The sequence below is a fragment of the Macaca nemestrina genome, chromosome 1 (assembly GCF_043159975.1).
Source record: "Macaca nemestrina isolate mMacNem1 chromosome 1, mMacNem.hap1, whole genome shotgun sequence".
Taxonomy (NCBI): Eukaryota; Metazoa; Chordata; class Mammalia; order Primates; family Cercopithecidae; genus Macaca; species Macaca nemestrina.
The window spans coordinates 63454043-63468270 of record NC_092125.1 but is presented as its reverse complement, the minus strand read 5'-3'; the positions used below and the strand labels follow the sequence as shown (position 1 = coordinate 63468270).

General features: G+C 51.8%; 1 long non-coding RNA gene across 1 annotated transcript; it reads left to right on the top strand.

Annotated features, from left to right (window-relative positions):
* The first annotated feature begins 6255 nt into the window (after positions 1 to 6255).
* Positions 6256 to 11155, top strand: LOC139358391 (uncharacterized). Its single transcript, XR_011613122.1, has 3 exons — positions 6256 to 6426; positions 8900 to 8993; positions 10367 to 11155. It is a non-coding gene; the product is annotated as an uncharacterized lncRNA (long non-coding RNA).
* The last annotated feature ends 3073 nt before the right edge of the window (positions 11156 to 14228 follow it).

The following is a 14228-nucleotide window of genomic DNA, read 5'->3' as shown; positions in this document are numbered from 1 at the left end:
GTTGTTATTAAAAGGGGGAAGTGCCGCCGGGTGAGTGAAGGGTGGGTGGAGGCAGGGAACCGAATTTTCTAGAGGTAATGAGGTCATTCAGCAGCCCCTCCCTCCTGCTCTGCTAAAAATAGTTATGGTTGTGATAGGGGTGCGGGTTGTCTGAGGCTGGGGGAATGACTCTTGCTTGAGGTCTAGATGGGGCAGAGCAGAAGTGGTGCTGGGGTGGTCGGAGCTTCAAACCAGGTAGCAGGAAAACCTAAGAAGCATTTTTGGGTTTGGAAATAAACAAATAAGTAGCCTCAGAAGCAGCTCAGAGGAGAAGGGCCCTGCCCTCCAGCTAAGAGAACTAACCGTAAGAGGGAAGAGGGGCCCGTGACCATGGCAGTCCCTCTTTGGTCAGCATGGGAAGCTCTAAGAAGCTCTTGCCATTAAGAGAGACAGGGGTGCTCCAGAAACCAGGCTGGCAGGGAGGTTGCAGTGCGTTTTTGTCTTTAGCATTTATTGAGCACTTACTGTGTGCTTGGCATTGTGCCAGGCCCTGAGGCTCCTGAATTAAATACAATGTGGTTCCTGTGCTCCAGAGCTTGGAAGTCCAGGGGAAGAGATAGGCATAAAACTAACATAAATTCATGAACTCATTGTGATCAGAGGGAATAGTTGAAAGCCCGAGCAGCAGCCGACCTGTGAGCCTGAGCCCGCCCCTCAGCAACTCTCCCCAGCCCTGGCCCAGGCTGCAAATCAACAGAGGCCGGAGTCACCCAGCTGCCTGCAGAGCCATGCATCAAGCCAGGACCCTTTCTCTGCCCAGACGTCTTTGCCAACTGTTTAGAGCAAAGGGAAATAATCTGGTTTGGGGAAAGACATAAGAATGACAGTTTTCTTTCCAAAACCTTCACCCTCTCCCATTTCAGCCTGAGAAAAGCTGTTAGATTTTTCTTCAGAGGGTTTCTAAGGGCCACAATTGCCTTCCACCTAAGAGGGAACAGGGTGGGGAGGGGTGGCAATGGCTTTCTTCGACCGCAGAGGTTTTGGATTTAGCCTGAAGTCACAGAACAAGTGAAGCTGAAAGTTCACCCTTTTCTGGTATCTAGAGCTTATTGAACAAATGTCCATTGACCCCCTATTGCCAGGGGCAGGGGTGAAATATTGAGTTGAGTCCAGGGCTCCAGCCTACTAGAGGCACAGTCTTTAGAGGAGTCAGATAATGACCAGGCAGTGCCTAAGCAGGATCTGAATCCAGGGCCGTGAGGAGGGAGCAGGCCCCTTAGTCATCAGATGCTTCATGGAGGGAGCTGGGTCTTGCAGGCTGAATAATTTTCTGGGTCAAGTACGTGTTTAGGGAGCAAGAATTCCTTGGAAACTTAAAAACTAGTCTCCCATGGTCAAGTCTGGTGCCTGTATGTGAACATTATACACATGGAACATGGCTCTGTATCCTGACTCCTGTGCCCCGCTGCCACATTTTATACTCCTGGGTGTGTGCTCCTGGCCAGTGAGGTGTCTGCACTCTTGGGACAAGTGGTGGTCAGGGAGTCTTTGTCCCCCGGGTTCCTGGAGTTCAGGCTACAGGTCTGGTTTCTGCCATTGCCCCTCCTCTGGTTCCCTCCTTCTCACAAGCCACAGCCTGGCAACTGGCCCTCTCTCTGCCTTCGTGAGGAGGGAGGCTGCTCAAACCACAGCTCACCACAGAGGCCAAGCTGGGTGTGCTTCTGTGGAGCAGCGGCAGGAGCCGGCTGAACACGGCCAGGACCAGTTTCCCCAGGGGCCAAATGCAACCTGTTCTCCAATGCATCTTCCCCACTGCTGGGCAAACTGTGTTGGGCTTCTGTGAGACCCCATAAAGGTAAGAGAGTCTGGAGTGACTTTGCCCAGACTGACTGTGTGACCTTGAGCAAGTCACTGGACCTCTCTGGGCCTTGACCTCCTTTATTCAATTATAATCCAGACCCTAGGGTCTATCCCAGCAATGTATGTGAACGTGCACTGTGAGTTGTCGAGCACAGCACTCATGTGAGAGGTTATTACTTTATTACTTTGAATTTGCCCTGAGCCCCACAGTTTGGGGAGGGAGGCTGCCTCAGAATTTATTTTTGGGTATCAGCTTCCAGATGGAGATTCCTAACCAGGGATGTGAGGATGGTCTGCAGGGAGTCCTGGTGTCATATACAGAATTTTTGAGTAGATGCATTTTTCTTGGAAGAAGATGCAGAGTTTCCATCAGACCCTCAAGAGTCTGATGAAAACCTCTTAAGAGCCACCCATGGGGGGCAGGCAGAGGGGCCTCAAATCCTTAGTGGCAGTATTCACGAACCAATGTGACCCGCTCAACAAGGACATGCCTATGTGGGTCTGAAAATACCAAGTGCAGGCCGGCAAGCTAACAGAGCTCATGAGAACCACAGTGCCAGAGCCTGTGAGGTGAATTTCATTACCACCCTCTGTGCTGGCCTGACCTTAGCTGGAGCACTGTGCTCTGTTCAAAACAACATGCTTTTTGCGGAGTTTTTTTTTTTTTTTTTTGGTTGGTTGGTTTCGTTTTTTTTGAGATGCAGTCTCACTCTGTCGTGTAGGCTAGAGTACAGTGGCGTGATCTCAGCTCACTGCAGCCTTGATCTTCCAGGTTCAAGTGATCTTCCTACCTCAGCCTCCCAAGTAGGTGGCCCATGTCTTCATGCCTGGCTAATTTTTTTTTCTTTTTTCTTTTTCTTTTTTTTTTTTTTTAAGTAGAGATGAGGTCTTGTCTTCTTGCCCAGGCTGTTCTCAAACTCCTGGATCCAAGTGTTGCTCCTCCCTTAGCCTCCACTTTGAGATTACAGGCGTGAGCCACTGCACCTGGACAAAGATATCATGTTTTAAGAACTTGGGTAAATGGAAATGTTTCCAGAGGAAAAAGGCCAAGCTGTCAAAAGGTCTTATGCCCATGTCTTGGGAGAAATGACTGAAAGAACTAAGGGTATTTGGCTTGCAGCAAAGAATATAGGTTAGATGGGGATTGGAAGTGGGCAGTAACTTCTTGAAATGCCGCCTAGTGAATTCTACCGGGAGGCAGACAGAAACTTAGCAAAAGGAAATACTTTCCAGCGGGGAGCCCTGTCCCTCCTGGAGTGGAATAGGACTTCCCTCTGCCTCACATACTTGGTTCCGCAGGATGGAATACATTGCAGACAGGATCCAGGCTCTATCTAACAAGGGAACAAATAGATGACAATGGCCACTTCCCTAGGGTTTGGGAGACTGAGTGATGCCTTGTGGGTCAGGCAGGGGAGTACAGGCTGGACTTGGGCCCTTGCAGCCTCTGTCTCCGTCACAAAGGAGTCTGTTCTGTCTGCCTGGGTCTGCGCCGTCAAACTCCTCCCTCTCCACTTCACAACCCACTGATGTGGTGTTGCACAAGCAGCGGGGGGAGCCAGGTTGGGTGAAGAGAGAGGAAGCGGGCGGCCCTGGGAGGCTGGGCTGCAGCTCCCTTGGAGGACAAGCTAGGCTGTCGTGGGCCAGGCTGGAGGGGTGGGGAGGGGAAGATGGCTCACTGGTGAGTCACGGTGGCCATTGTCTGCTCCTGCTCCCTCTGGGGGAGGGTGACTGAAAGAGACAAGCCCTCTGGCCAGCTGGGCCTGTGAGGGCAGGTTTTCCACCCTTGTCCGCACAGCTCTGAAAGCAACTGGGGTTTGGCTCCCTTACCCTGATTGCCCATCATGCAACAAGGCAGGGCTGGTGGCTGGCATTGGATGGATGCTGAGAGGAGGGTGTCCAACCCCGCTCACACCTTGCTAAGGGGCTCAAGATGGTCAGTGGATCCTAAAAGCCCAGGCTTGGGGAGAAGCTGTCCTGCCCTGTCTGGCAGGGCAGAGGAAGCAGGCAGGCGTGCCCCTCTCTGGTGATCACACTGAACTGAGTGGCACACCCTCCCCACCGCACCCTTCCTAAGCCTCCTTCCAAACCTGCTCCCATCTAGCAGGCCTGTCCAGCACCCCACCCTCCCTCAGGGCCCCAGGGGGAGCCTGCAGAGAGCGAGGTCACTCTGGGTCGGTGCCTGGAGGCACCACCCTTGCCCCTCACCACAACCTGGTCTGGTCCGAGTGTCAGGGCCTCCATCCTGCCCCCTGTCAAGCCCAAGTTTGGGTCCCTGATAACTCCTAAGGCTGACGTCACAGAAGCACAGAATGACAGACTGTCAGGGTTATTGTACGTTTGGGGAAACTGAGGTTCACAGAGGTCAGACACATGCAGCAGGGGTGCCCAGTCTGCAGTGGGCAGGTGGAGGAGGGAAGACTCCCTGGCGGGGGACAGCTGTGCTTCCAGGCCCTGGCAGGCCTCCGAGCTGGGGACAGTCTGAGGTTTAGGGCCACCTTACAGTTCCCCTGCCGCTGCCTCCTTTGCTGCTTCATTCTCATTTGGGTGGAACAAAGGTGTTCCAGAGCTCAGGGGGTGAGGTGAAGTAAGGAGCTGCCTTGTGTGGGCGGCCGTGTGGCTTTGGAGTTGACGGACGTAGGTTAGAGCCCGCATTTCTCAACCTTCTGCCGGCGGGACCCTGAGAGGTGCCTAGATCTCATTTCCCATCTGTGAAATGACAGTAATAAGCATCTCACAATGCAAAAATGCTTTGCATATATTGTCTCATGTATCTTTGAAGAGGAACAGAATATGCCACACCAAAATATGCCACTTCAGCATCAGGGTTACTCTCATTTGAAAAATGGCTGATGCAAAAGGCACACTCTGACCTCTTCCCTTTTCTCCTTGTCCCCAGGGGAAAGAAACGTTTTTGTCACCAGAGATGAGAAGTTAAGGCAGAGGCAAATGTGCACAAAAGGATAAAATACCGCTTACCTTCCTTAGCTTCCCTAATCATCCTTTTCCACAGTCGCCACTCTTTCTTTCTTTCTTTTTTTTTTTTTTTGAGACAGAGTCCCGCTTTGTCGCCCAAGTTGGAGTGCAGTGGCGTGATCTCAGCTCACTGCAACTTCCACCTCCCAGGTTCGAGCGATTCTCCTGCCTCAGCCTCTTGAGTAGCTGGGATTACAGGCGCACACCACCATGCCTGGCTAATTTTTGTGTTTTTAGTAGAGATGGGGTTTCACTATGTTGGCCACGATGGTGTCGATCTCCTGACCTCATGGTCCACCCACCTTGGCCTCCCAAAGTGCTGGGATTACAGGCATGAGCCACTGCGCCAGGCCCACAGTTGCCACTCTTTCTGTGATCATCTTGGTTTTGCAACTTCTTTAGATTCCCCTCGTCTTTGGGGGAACCTCTGTGTACAGGTGAAACAAAATCTGAATGTGTTTCTCCTGAAAATATGTCTTACGTCAACTTAATTCTGAGGCCCCGCTGAAGACCCTTGGAGGACGGAGGTGAAGTTTTGCCTCCCCTGGAACTCTTGCAACAACACTGAGGTCAATATTATCCCCATTCTTCAGAAGAGAAAATTGAAACTTGGAGAGGTTAAACACATGTGCTGGATCCCATGAGGAGAAAGCTGTGGAGCTGGGTTGTGACTGGGACTGTGATTTGAGGGCCTTCCCTTTTTTTTTTTTTTTTTTCTTTTTTGAGACAGGGTTTTGCTCTGTTGCCCAGGCTGGAGTGCAGTAGCATGATCATGGCTCACTACAGCCTTGACCTCCTGGGGCTCAAGTGATCCTCCCACCTCAGCCTTCTGAATAACTGGAACTACAGGTATGCACCACTATACCTGGCTCATTTTTACATGTTTTGTAGAGGTGTTTCACCATGTTGCCCAGGCTGGTCTCAAACTCCTGGGCTCGAGCAATCTTCTGGCCTTGGCCTCCCAAAGTGCTGGAATTACAGGTGTGAGCCACTGCGCTCAGCCAAAGACCTATTGTTTTTTTGAAACCCAGTTTCACTCTGTCCCTCAGGCTGGAGTGCAGTGGCATGGCAACCTCTGCTTCCCAGGTTCAAGTGATTCTTCTGCCTCAGCCTCCCCAGTAGCTGGGATTACAGGTGCATGCCACTGTACCTGGCTGATTTTGTATTTTTAGTAGAGACGGGGTTGCCCAGGCTGGTCTCGAACTCCTGACCTCAGGTGATCCACCCGCCTTGGCCTCCCAAAGTGCTGGGATTACAGGCGTGAGCCTGGCCTCTCAAGGCCCTACTCTTTTTTGAGACGGAGTCGCCCAGGCTGGAGTGCAGTGGCTCCGCCTCCTGGGTTCACGCCATTCTCCCGCCTCAGCCTCTGAGTAGCTGGGACTACAGGCGCCCGCCACCACGCCCGGCTAGTTTTTTTTGTATTTTTAGTAGAGACGGGGTTTCACCATGTTAGCCAGGATGGTCTCGATCTCCTGACCTCGTGATCCACCCACCTGGGCCTCCGAAAGTGCTGGGATTACAGGCTTGAGCCACCGCGCCCGGCCGAGGCCCTACTCTTGATGGCTCTTCTAGACTGCTGCTGGCTCAGGATGGATCTGAGACATGGAAGAGGTGAGTGAGATAAAAGGTCACAGTGCTCTTCCCAGAGCAGGGCAGTGGAGAGAGGGGCTTCTCAGGCAGAGGATGCTACTGATGTCCAAAGGAGAGGAGGCCGAGAGGGTTGCCCTGAGTCCAGGGACACAGTCCAGGGCTTTCAACTGTGCCTGGGGGAGCTTTGGGCTAGCGGTAGAGGAGGGACTGGAAGTCTTGAATAGCAGGTGGCCAAGAGTTCGTATAATGGAGGTTCTGTGGTTAAAGGGGCTCCTCAGTGCCCATGGGATGAGGGCTGAGGGCTCGGACTCAGGATGAGTACATGCCAAGCTGCTGACAGTACTTTCCTCTAGGGAGAGGGGCTGAGGGACGTTGTTACTCTCTATGCCTTCACAGTGTTTGCTTTTTTTTTTTTTTTTTGAGACCAGGCCTTGCTCTGTCACCCAGGCTGGAGAGCAGTGGCATGATCACGGCTCACTGCACCCTCAACCTTCTGGGAGCAAGTAATCCTCTGCCTCAGTCTCCCAAGTAGCTGGGACTGCAGCCAAGGGTCACCACCCTTGGCTAATTTTTTTTTTTTTTAAGTTTTCTTTTGTAGAGACAAGGACTTGCTATGTTAGCCAGGCTGGTTTCGAACTCCTGGCCTCAAACAATCCTGCTGCTTCTGCTTCCCAAAGTGCTGAGATTACAGGCATGAGCCATGTTTGCATTTTGTTTGTTTGTTTGTTTTTTGTTTTTTGCTTGTTTGTTTTTACAATGATTGTGCCATATTTGAATTTTCTTTCTTTTCTTTTCTTTTCTTTTTTTTTTTTTTTTTTTTGAGACGGAGTCTCACTCTGTCACCTGGACTGGAGCGCAATGGCGTGATCTCGGCTCACTGCAACCTCTACCTCCTGGGTTCAAGCAATTCTCCTGCCTCAGCCTCGTGAGTAGCTGGGATCACAGGCATGCGCCACCACGCCTGGCTAATTTTTGTATTTTTAGGAGAGACAGAGTTTCACCGTGTTGGTCAGGCTGGTCTCAAATTCCTGACCTTGTGATCCGCCCACCTCGGCCTCCCAAAGTGCTGGGATAACAGGCGTGAGCCACCATGCCCAGCCTTTTTTTTTTGAGACAGAGTTTTGCTTTTCTTGCCCAGGTTGGAGTACAATGGCGTGATCTTGGCTCGCTGCAACCTCTGCCTCCCGGATTCAAGCCATTCTCCTGTCTCATCCTCACGAGGGACTGAGATTACAGGCATGCGCCACCATGCCTGGCTAATTATGTATTTTTAGTAGAGATGGGGTTTCTCTGTGTTGGTCAGGCTGGTCTTGAACTCCTGACCTCAGGTGATCCGCCCGCTTTGGTCTCCCACAGTGTTGAGATTACAGACATGAGCCCCGCATGCAGTCGAATTTCTTTTAAAGGAAGAATAAAGACCAGAAGGGCCTATGTCATGCTAATAGTGGGTGGCGGGGAACGACTTGGGATTTGAGTTTCCCAGTTGAATTTTCTGCAACAAACATGTATCAGTGAAACTAGAAAAATATTTTAAAATGAGATTACATATGTAAATTGTTCAGAGTAGCGGCGCTGTTGGAACAGAACACCTGCCATACTGGGAAGTTTTCTATCTGCACTGTCTGAGACTGGAGTCACTGAAGCCACTATGGCTGTGGGCTCTTGACATGTGGCTAGTGCAGCTCAGGAACTGGATTTTTAATTTATTTAATTTTGACGATGTTAAATTTAGGCCAGGCTGGGCGCAGTGGCTCAAGCCTGTAATCCCAGCACTTTGGGAGGCCGAGACGGGCGGATCACGAGGTCAGGAGATCGACCTGGCTAACACGGTGAAACCCTGTCTCCACTAAAAAATACAAAAAACTAGCCGGGCGAGGTGGCGGGCGCCTGTAGTCCCAGCTACTCAGGAGGCTGAGGCAGGAGAATGGCGTAAACCCGGGAGGCGGAGCTTGCAGTGAGCTGAGATCTGGCCACTGCACTCCAGCCTGGGCGACAGAGCGAGACTCCGTCTCAAAAAAAAAAAAAAAAAATTTAGGCCAGGCACAGTGGCTCATGCATATAATCCTAGTGCTTTGGGTGACTGAGGCAGGAGGATCACCTGAGTTCAGGAGTTCGAGACCAGCCTAGCCAACATGGTGAAACCCTGTTTCTACCAAAAAAAACCCACAAAAATTAGCTGGGCATGGTGGCGGGCACCTGTAGTCCCAGCTATTCAGGAGGGTGAGGCACAAGAGCTGCCTGAACCTGGGAGGTGGAGGCTGCAGTGAGCCAAGATTGTACCACTGCACTCCAACCTGGGTGACAGAGTGAGATCCTGTCTCATAAAAACAAAACAAAACAAAAAAATTAAATAGCTCTGTCTTGAGAGCATCGAATAGGACAGACGGTGAGGGTGACAGGGCGATGCTGGGTCTTCGGAGTGAGTTTCCTGCCTTATCACCATCTGAGCCCCACCTGATGGGTGCTTTCTCCCCTATCCTTTCTCTCCTCCCAGGCTTCAGAGCATCCTCTGTTCAGGGTCCCTCCTGCCTCAGGTTCCTTCTCCAACATGTACAGAGGACAGGGGTTCCTCGGTCAAACCCCTCCAGGTGTGTGTGTGTCATGGTGGGGGTATCTCCTGCAGGTGAGAGCCCAGGCTCAGCACCACCTTGCTGTGGGGATCTTGGGCAAGTCACCTCCCCTTTCTGGGCCTCAGTTTCTTCATCTGTATAATGAGGGTATTGGCCAGAGATTCCATAAGGGCCCCATGGCCCTTTGTCTTCTTCTTTTTTTTTGGGGGGGGAGATGGAGTCTCGCTCTGTCGCCCAGGCTGGGATGCAGTGGCACAATCTCAGCTCACTGCAAGCTCTGCCTCCCGGGTTCACGCCGTTCTCCTGCCTCAGCCTCCCGAGTAGCTGGGACTACAGGCCCCCGCCACCACGCCTGGCTAAGTTTTTGTATTTTTAGTAGAGACGGGGTTTCACCGTGTTAGCCAGGATGGTCTCGATCTCCTGACCTCGTGATCCGCCCGTCTCGGCCTCCCACAGTGCTGGGATTCCAGGCTGAGCCACCGCGCCTGGCCTCATGGCCCTTTGTCTTCTAATTGCTGAGATCACTGGTTGAGGTCCTTGGCCATGGTCAGGTGTACTGGGCACTGCTGGGCAAGGGACACTTAAATGAGGTAACAGAAAGGACTTTCTGCTTTGGGAGGCTGAGGTGGGAAGATTGCTTGAGCCCAGGAGTTCAAGACCAGCCTGGGCAATATAGTGAGACTTCATCTCTACAACGTAGTGAGACTTCATCTCTGCAATAAAAAAACAATTAGCCGGGTGCAGTGGTGGGTGTGGTCCCACCAGCTACTCAGTAGGCTGAGGTGGGAGGATGGCTTGAGCCCAGGAACTCAAGCTTGCAGTTAGCTGAGACCGTTCCACTGCACTGCAGTGAGACTTTATCTCAAAAAAAAAAAAAAAAAAAAGGCTGGGTGCGGTGGCTCACGCCTGTAATCCCAGCACTTTGGGAGGCCGAGGTGGGCGGATCACAAGGTCAGGAGATCGAGACCATCCTGGCTAACACGGTGAAACCCTGTCTCTACTAAAAATACAAAAAATTAGCCGGATGTGGTGGCAGGCACCTGTAGTCCCAGCTACTCTGGAGGCTGAGGCAGGAGAATGGCGTGAACCCAGGAGGCGGAGCTTGCAGTGAGCCGAGATCATGCCACTACACTTTAGCCTGGGTGACAGATCGAGACTCCGCCTCAAAAAAAAAAAAAAGAACTTTCTGGCTGGAAGACTAACAAGGCGCTGGGATGGGTGAAGTGTGTGATGATGGGTGTGTCATGGGGCCAAGAGAGCTCTCTGCCTGTTGATCCAGCTTGCCTCTGGCAGTTCGTTGCTCTGTACTCTTCCTCAGATCCTGACTTTATTTTGACACTTACCAATCTCTGTTGTCACTGACCTATTTTTATCTCTGTCTTTCCCAATAGATTTCAAGATGTTCACAGAGAAAGAGTCTGCCGAGCTCACCTCTGGATACCCCAGCTCCTATGTGAAACAAATGTTTCTTTTTTTATTTTTTGAGACAGTCTCACTGTGTTGCCCAGGCTGGAGTGCAGTGTCCCATTCTTGGCTCACTGCAGCCTCCACCTCCCAGGTTCAAGTGATTCTCCTACCTCAGCCTTCTGAGTAGCTGAGATTTCAGGTGCGGGCCACCACACCCAGTTAAATTTTGGTTTCGCCATGTTGGCCAGGCTGGTCGGGAACTCCTGACCTCAGGTGACCCATCCGCCTTGGCCTCCCAACCTGCTGGGATTACAGGTGTGAGCCATTACGCCTGGCCCAGATGTTTCTTTTTCTTTCTTTTTTTTGAGATGGAGTCTCACTCTGTCGCCCAGGCTGGAGTGCAGTGGTACGACCTCGGCTCACTGCAACCTCAGCCTCCCAGATTCAAGTGATTCTCCTGCCTCAGTCCCCCATGTAACTGGGATTACAGGCCAGCACTGCCACGCCTGGCTAATTTTTGTATTTTTAGTAGAGATGGGGTTTCACCAGTTGGCCAGGCTGGTCTTGAACTCCTGACCTAGAGTGATCCAGCCACCTCAGCCTCTTAAAGTGCTGGGATTACAGGTGTGAGCCACCATGCCTGGCCCCAGACAATGTTTCTACAGGTTTGAAGAACAGAAGCATGAACAGTTCCTTTGCAACCTTTCCCTGGCTTTTCCCTTTGGGGTTAGAGTTAAGCTCCATGGCTAAAGGACCCAGACTTGAGAAAAAATACAAAGTCAACAGAATTTGGAGACATTTTGTCTTGCTTTCTGCCTCTTTGAAAGTGACTTTTTCCCTCAACTTCTCAAACTTCAACCTTCCCTTTCTCCTGAAAAGCAGGAGAGTGTTCAGTGGGCTGTCCCCCACACCGGGGCACCTACATTTTTGTTGTTGTTTGTTTGTTTGTTTTGAGACAGAACCTCCCCTGTTGCCCAGGCTGGAGTGCAGTGGCACGATCTCGGCTCACTGCAACCTCTGCCTCCTGCGCTCTAGTGATCCACCACCTCTGCCTCCCAAGTACCTGGGACTACAATCACGCGCCACCCTGCTGTGCTAATCTTTTGTATTTTTTGTAGAGACAGGGTTTCACCATGTTGCCCAGGCTGGTCTCAAACTCCTGGGCTGAAGCAATCCACTCACCTTGGCCTCCCAAGGTGCTGGGATTACAGGCGTGAGCCACCACGCCCAGCCCATTTCTTTGGTTTTCTTTTTTTTTTTGAGACATGGTCTTGCTCTGTCACCCAGATTGGAGTGTGGTGTGGTGGCGCACAATCACAGCTCACTGCAGCCTCAACTTCTACCTCCCACCTCAGGCAAGCCTCCCACCTCAGACTCCTGAGTAGCTGCGACTACAGGTGTGAGCCACCATGCTCAGCTAACTTTTTAATTTTTTTGTAGAAACAGGTTCTCACTATGTAGCCCAGACTGGTCTCAAACTCCTGACCTCAAGTGATCTTCTTGCCTCGGCCTCCTGTGGTGGAACTACAGGCATGAGCCACTGCACCCAGCCACACCTGTATATTATATTAAGAAGTAATGCCTAACCTGAATGTGGCTTGTCACACTTCAGTTACAGGCAGGAGCATTGTCGTCCGACCTGGGTCTGCTGTTCACTAGCTGTGTGTCCATGAGTGAGTTCCCTTTATCCTTCTGAGCCTCAGCTTGCTCATCTGTAAAATGGAGTCCAGTGACACCTCCCTGGCCATTCTCCAGGTTGCTGTGAGGATACAGTGATTCAGTCCAGCACACAAGAAGCATCTGTGAGCCGTAAGGGCCTGAACAGAAAAAGGGTTCATATTGCCATGACTTTGGGCCAGGGTGGGGCCTTCCCACACCCTCTAATCATACCAGAGTCGATGACAGTGGCTGTGCGTGGAAGCCACCTCCTTTTTAATCTTACAGCTGACAAGCAGAGAGGGTAGCCCTGGTATCGCTTTCATCTTTAGCCTCACCCCTGGGGGAGGGTGACAGAGAGGCCAGGTAAACCCAGTGGAGCCCAAATCTTGCTCCTCTCCTAACCTGGAGCTCCTCACTGGCCTGACCATCCAGTACTGAGGACCCCTCTGGTGGTCAGAACACAGGTCCCAGATCTGTCTTTCCTGTCTTTTTTTTTTTTTTTTTTTTTTTTTTTTTTTTTTTGAGACAGTCTTGCTCTGTCGCCAGGCTGGAGTGCAGTGGTGCAATCTCAACTCACTGCAACCTGCACCTCCCAGGTTCAAGTGATTCTCCTGCCTCAGTCTCCACAGTAGCTGAGACTAAAGGCACACACCACCATGCCTAGCTCATTTTTGTATTTTTAGTAGAGATGGGGTTTCGCCATGTTGGCCAGGCTGGTCTTGAACTCCTGACCTCAGGTGGATCCGCCCTCCTCGGTCTCCCAACGTGCTGGGATTACAGGCGTGAACCACTGCGCCCAGCCCCGGACCTGTCTTCACTCCCCACCACCCTGACTCCATAAGCCTCCCCTCTACCAAGCTGGGAGCCTGCCCTTGAGTCGGCTTTGCACGCAGACACCGTTTTAGGTATTCCCACAGCCCCCAGGGCCTGGTCACTCATTAGCCATGTCAGTCTCTCCATCCTAAGTTCTTTATCTGTGTAGATATGGGGACACTAGGACCAGAGAGGTGATGTTACCAGCTCAGTGTCACACAGCACATCTGAGCATCAGTCCCCAAATCCCCAGAATGCCAGATGGCTCCAGCTCTTCCGCACGGGAATGCTTTTTCTTTCCCTTCTTTCTCAAAGCTTCCCTCTGGCTTCCCTTCTGATTTCAGTGGGTTGTTCCCACCCCAGGGGCACCTGCATTTTATTGTTTTGTTGTTGTTGTGTGTTTCCCTTCCCTTTGGCTTCCCCCGCCTGCTTTTTCTCTTTTTTAAGACAAAGTATTACTGTCGCCCAGGCTGGAGTACAGTGGTGCAATCTTGGCTCACTGCAACCTCTGCCTCCAGGGTTCAAGCAATTCTCCTGCCTCAGCGTCCCGAGTAGCTGGGACTACAGGTGTGCGCCACCACGCCCCGCTAATTTTTGTATTTTTAGTAGAGACAGGGTTTCACTATGTTGGCCAGGCTGGTCTTGAATTCCTGACCTCGTGATCCACCTGCCTCGACCTTCCGAAGTGCTGGGATTACAGGCGCGAGCCACTGCACCCAGTCGCCTTTGGCTTTCAAGCATGGACAATCCCTTTGAGGCCCCCAGGCCCTAGAGTTCTGGGGTGGAGTCTCCTTCCTGCTCTGAAAGCCATCCTCATTCTTCTCACTGCCACAGACTGAGAAGCCCGTTCCTCAGGTATCTTGCCCTCTGGGTTATGGGCCAGGCAGTGCTGATGCCTGAAATCACTGCATAGCTACTCACACCATGGATACCCTCTCTCCCGCTCCAACCCCAGGACGTGACCAAAGCCATCCTGCTATAGAACACGGTCCCTTTTGCCTCTTATGCTTCCTCCAATGCTTGGAGAAACGTCCCCTAGCTCCCATCAGAAGGAAGCTCTACATCTTGAAACCTCCCCATCCCCGCCAGGCCCTATGGCAGCATTGATCTCTGCCTGCCTCTGTACTGACGGGGTGTGTGTGTGTGTGTGTGTGTGTGTGTCTGTCTGTCTGTCTGTCCCCACTAGCTCGTGAGCTCCATGACAGCAGAAACCACGTCTTGCTCCTCTGTCTCCACTGCCTGTCACAGAGCCGGAGTTCAAAACCAAGTTTCTTGAATTTAATTGAACCTAAAGCTGGGTGGTTTGGGGGTCACAAACCTGGACTCCATGGCTACCAAACCATGATAAGAGCTTCAAGACCAACAGAGGAGAAA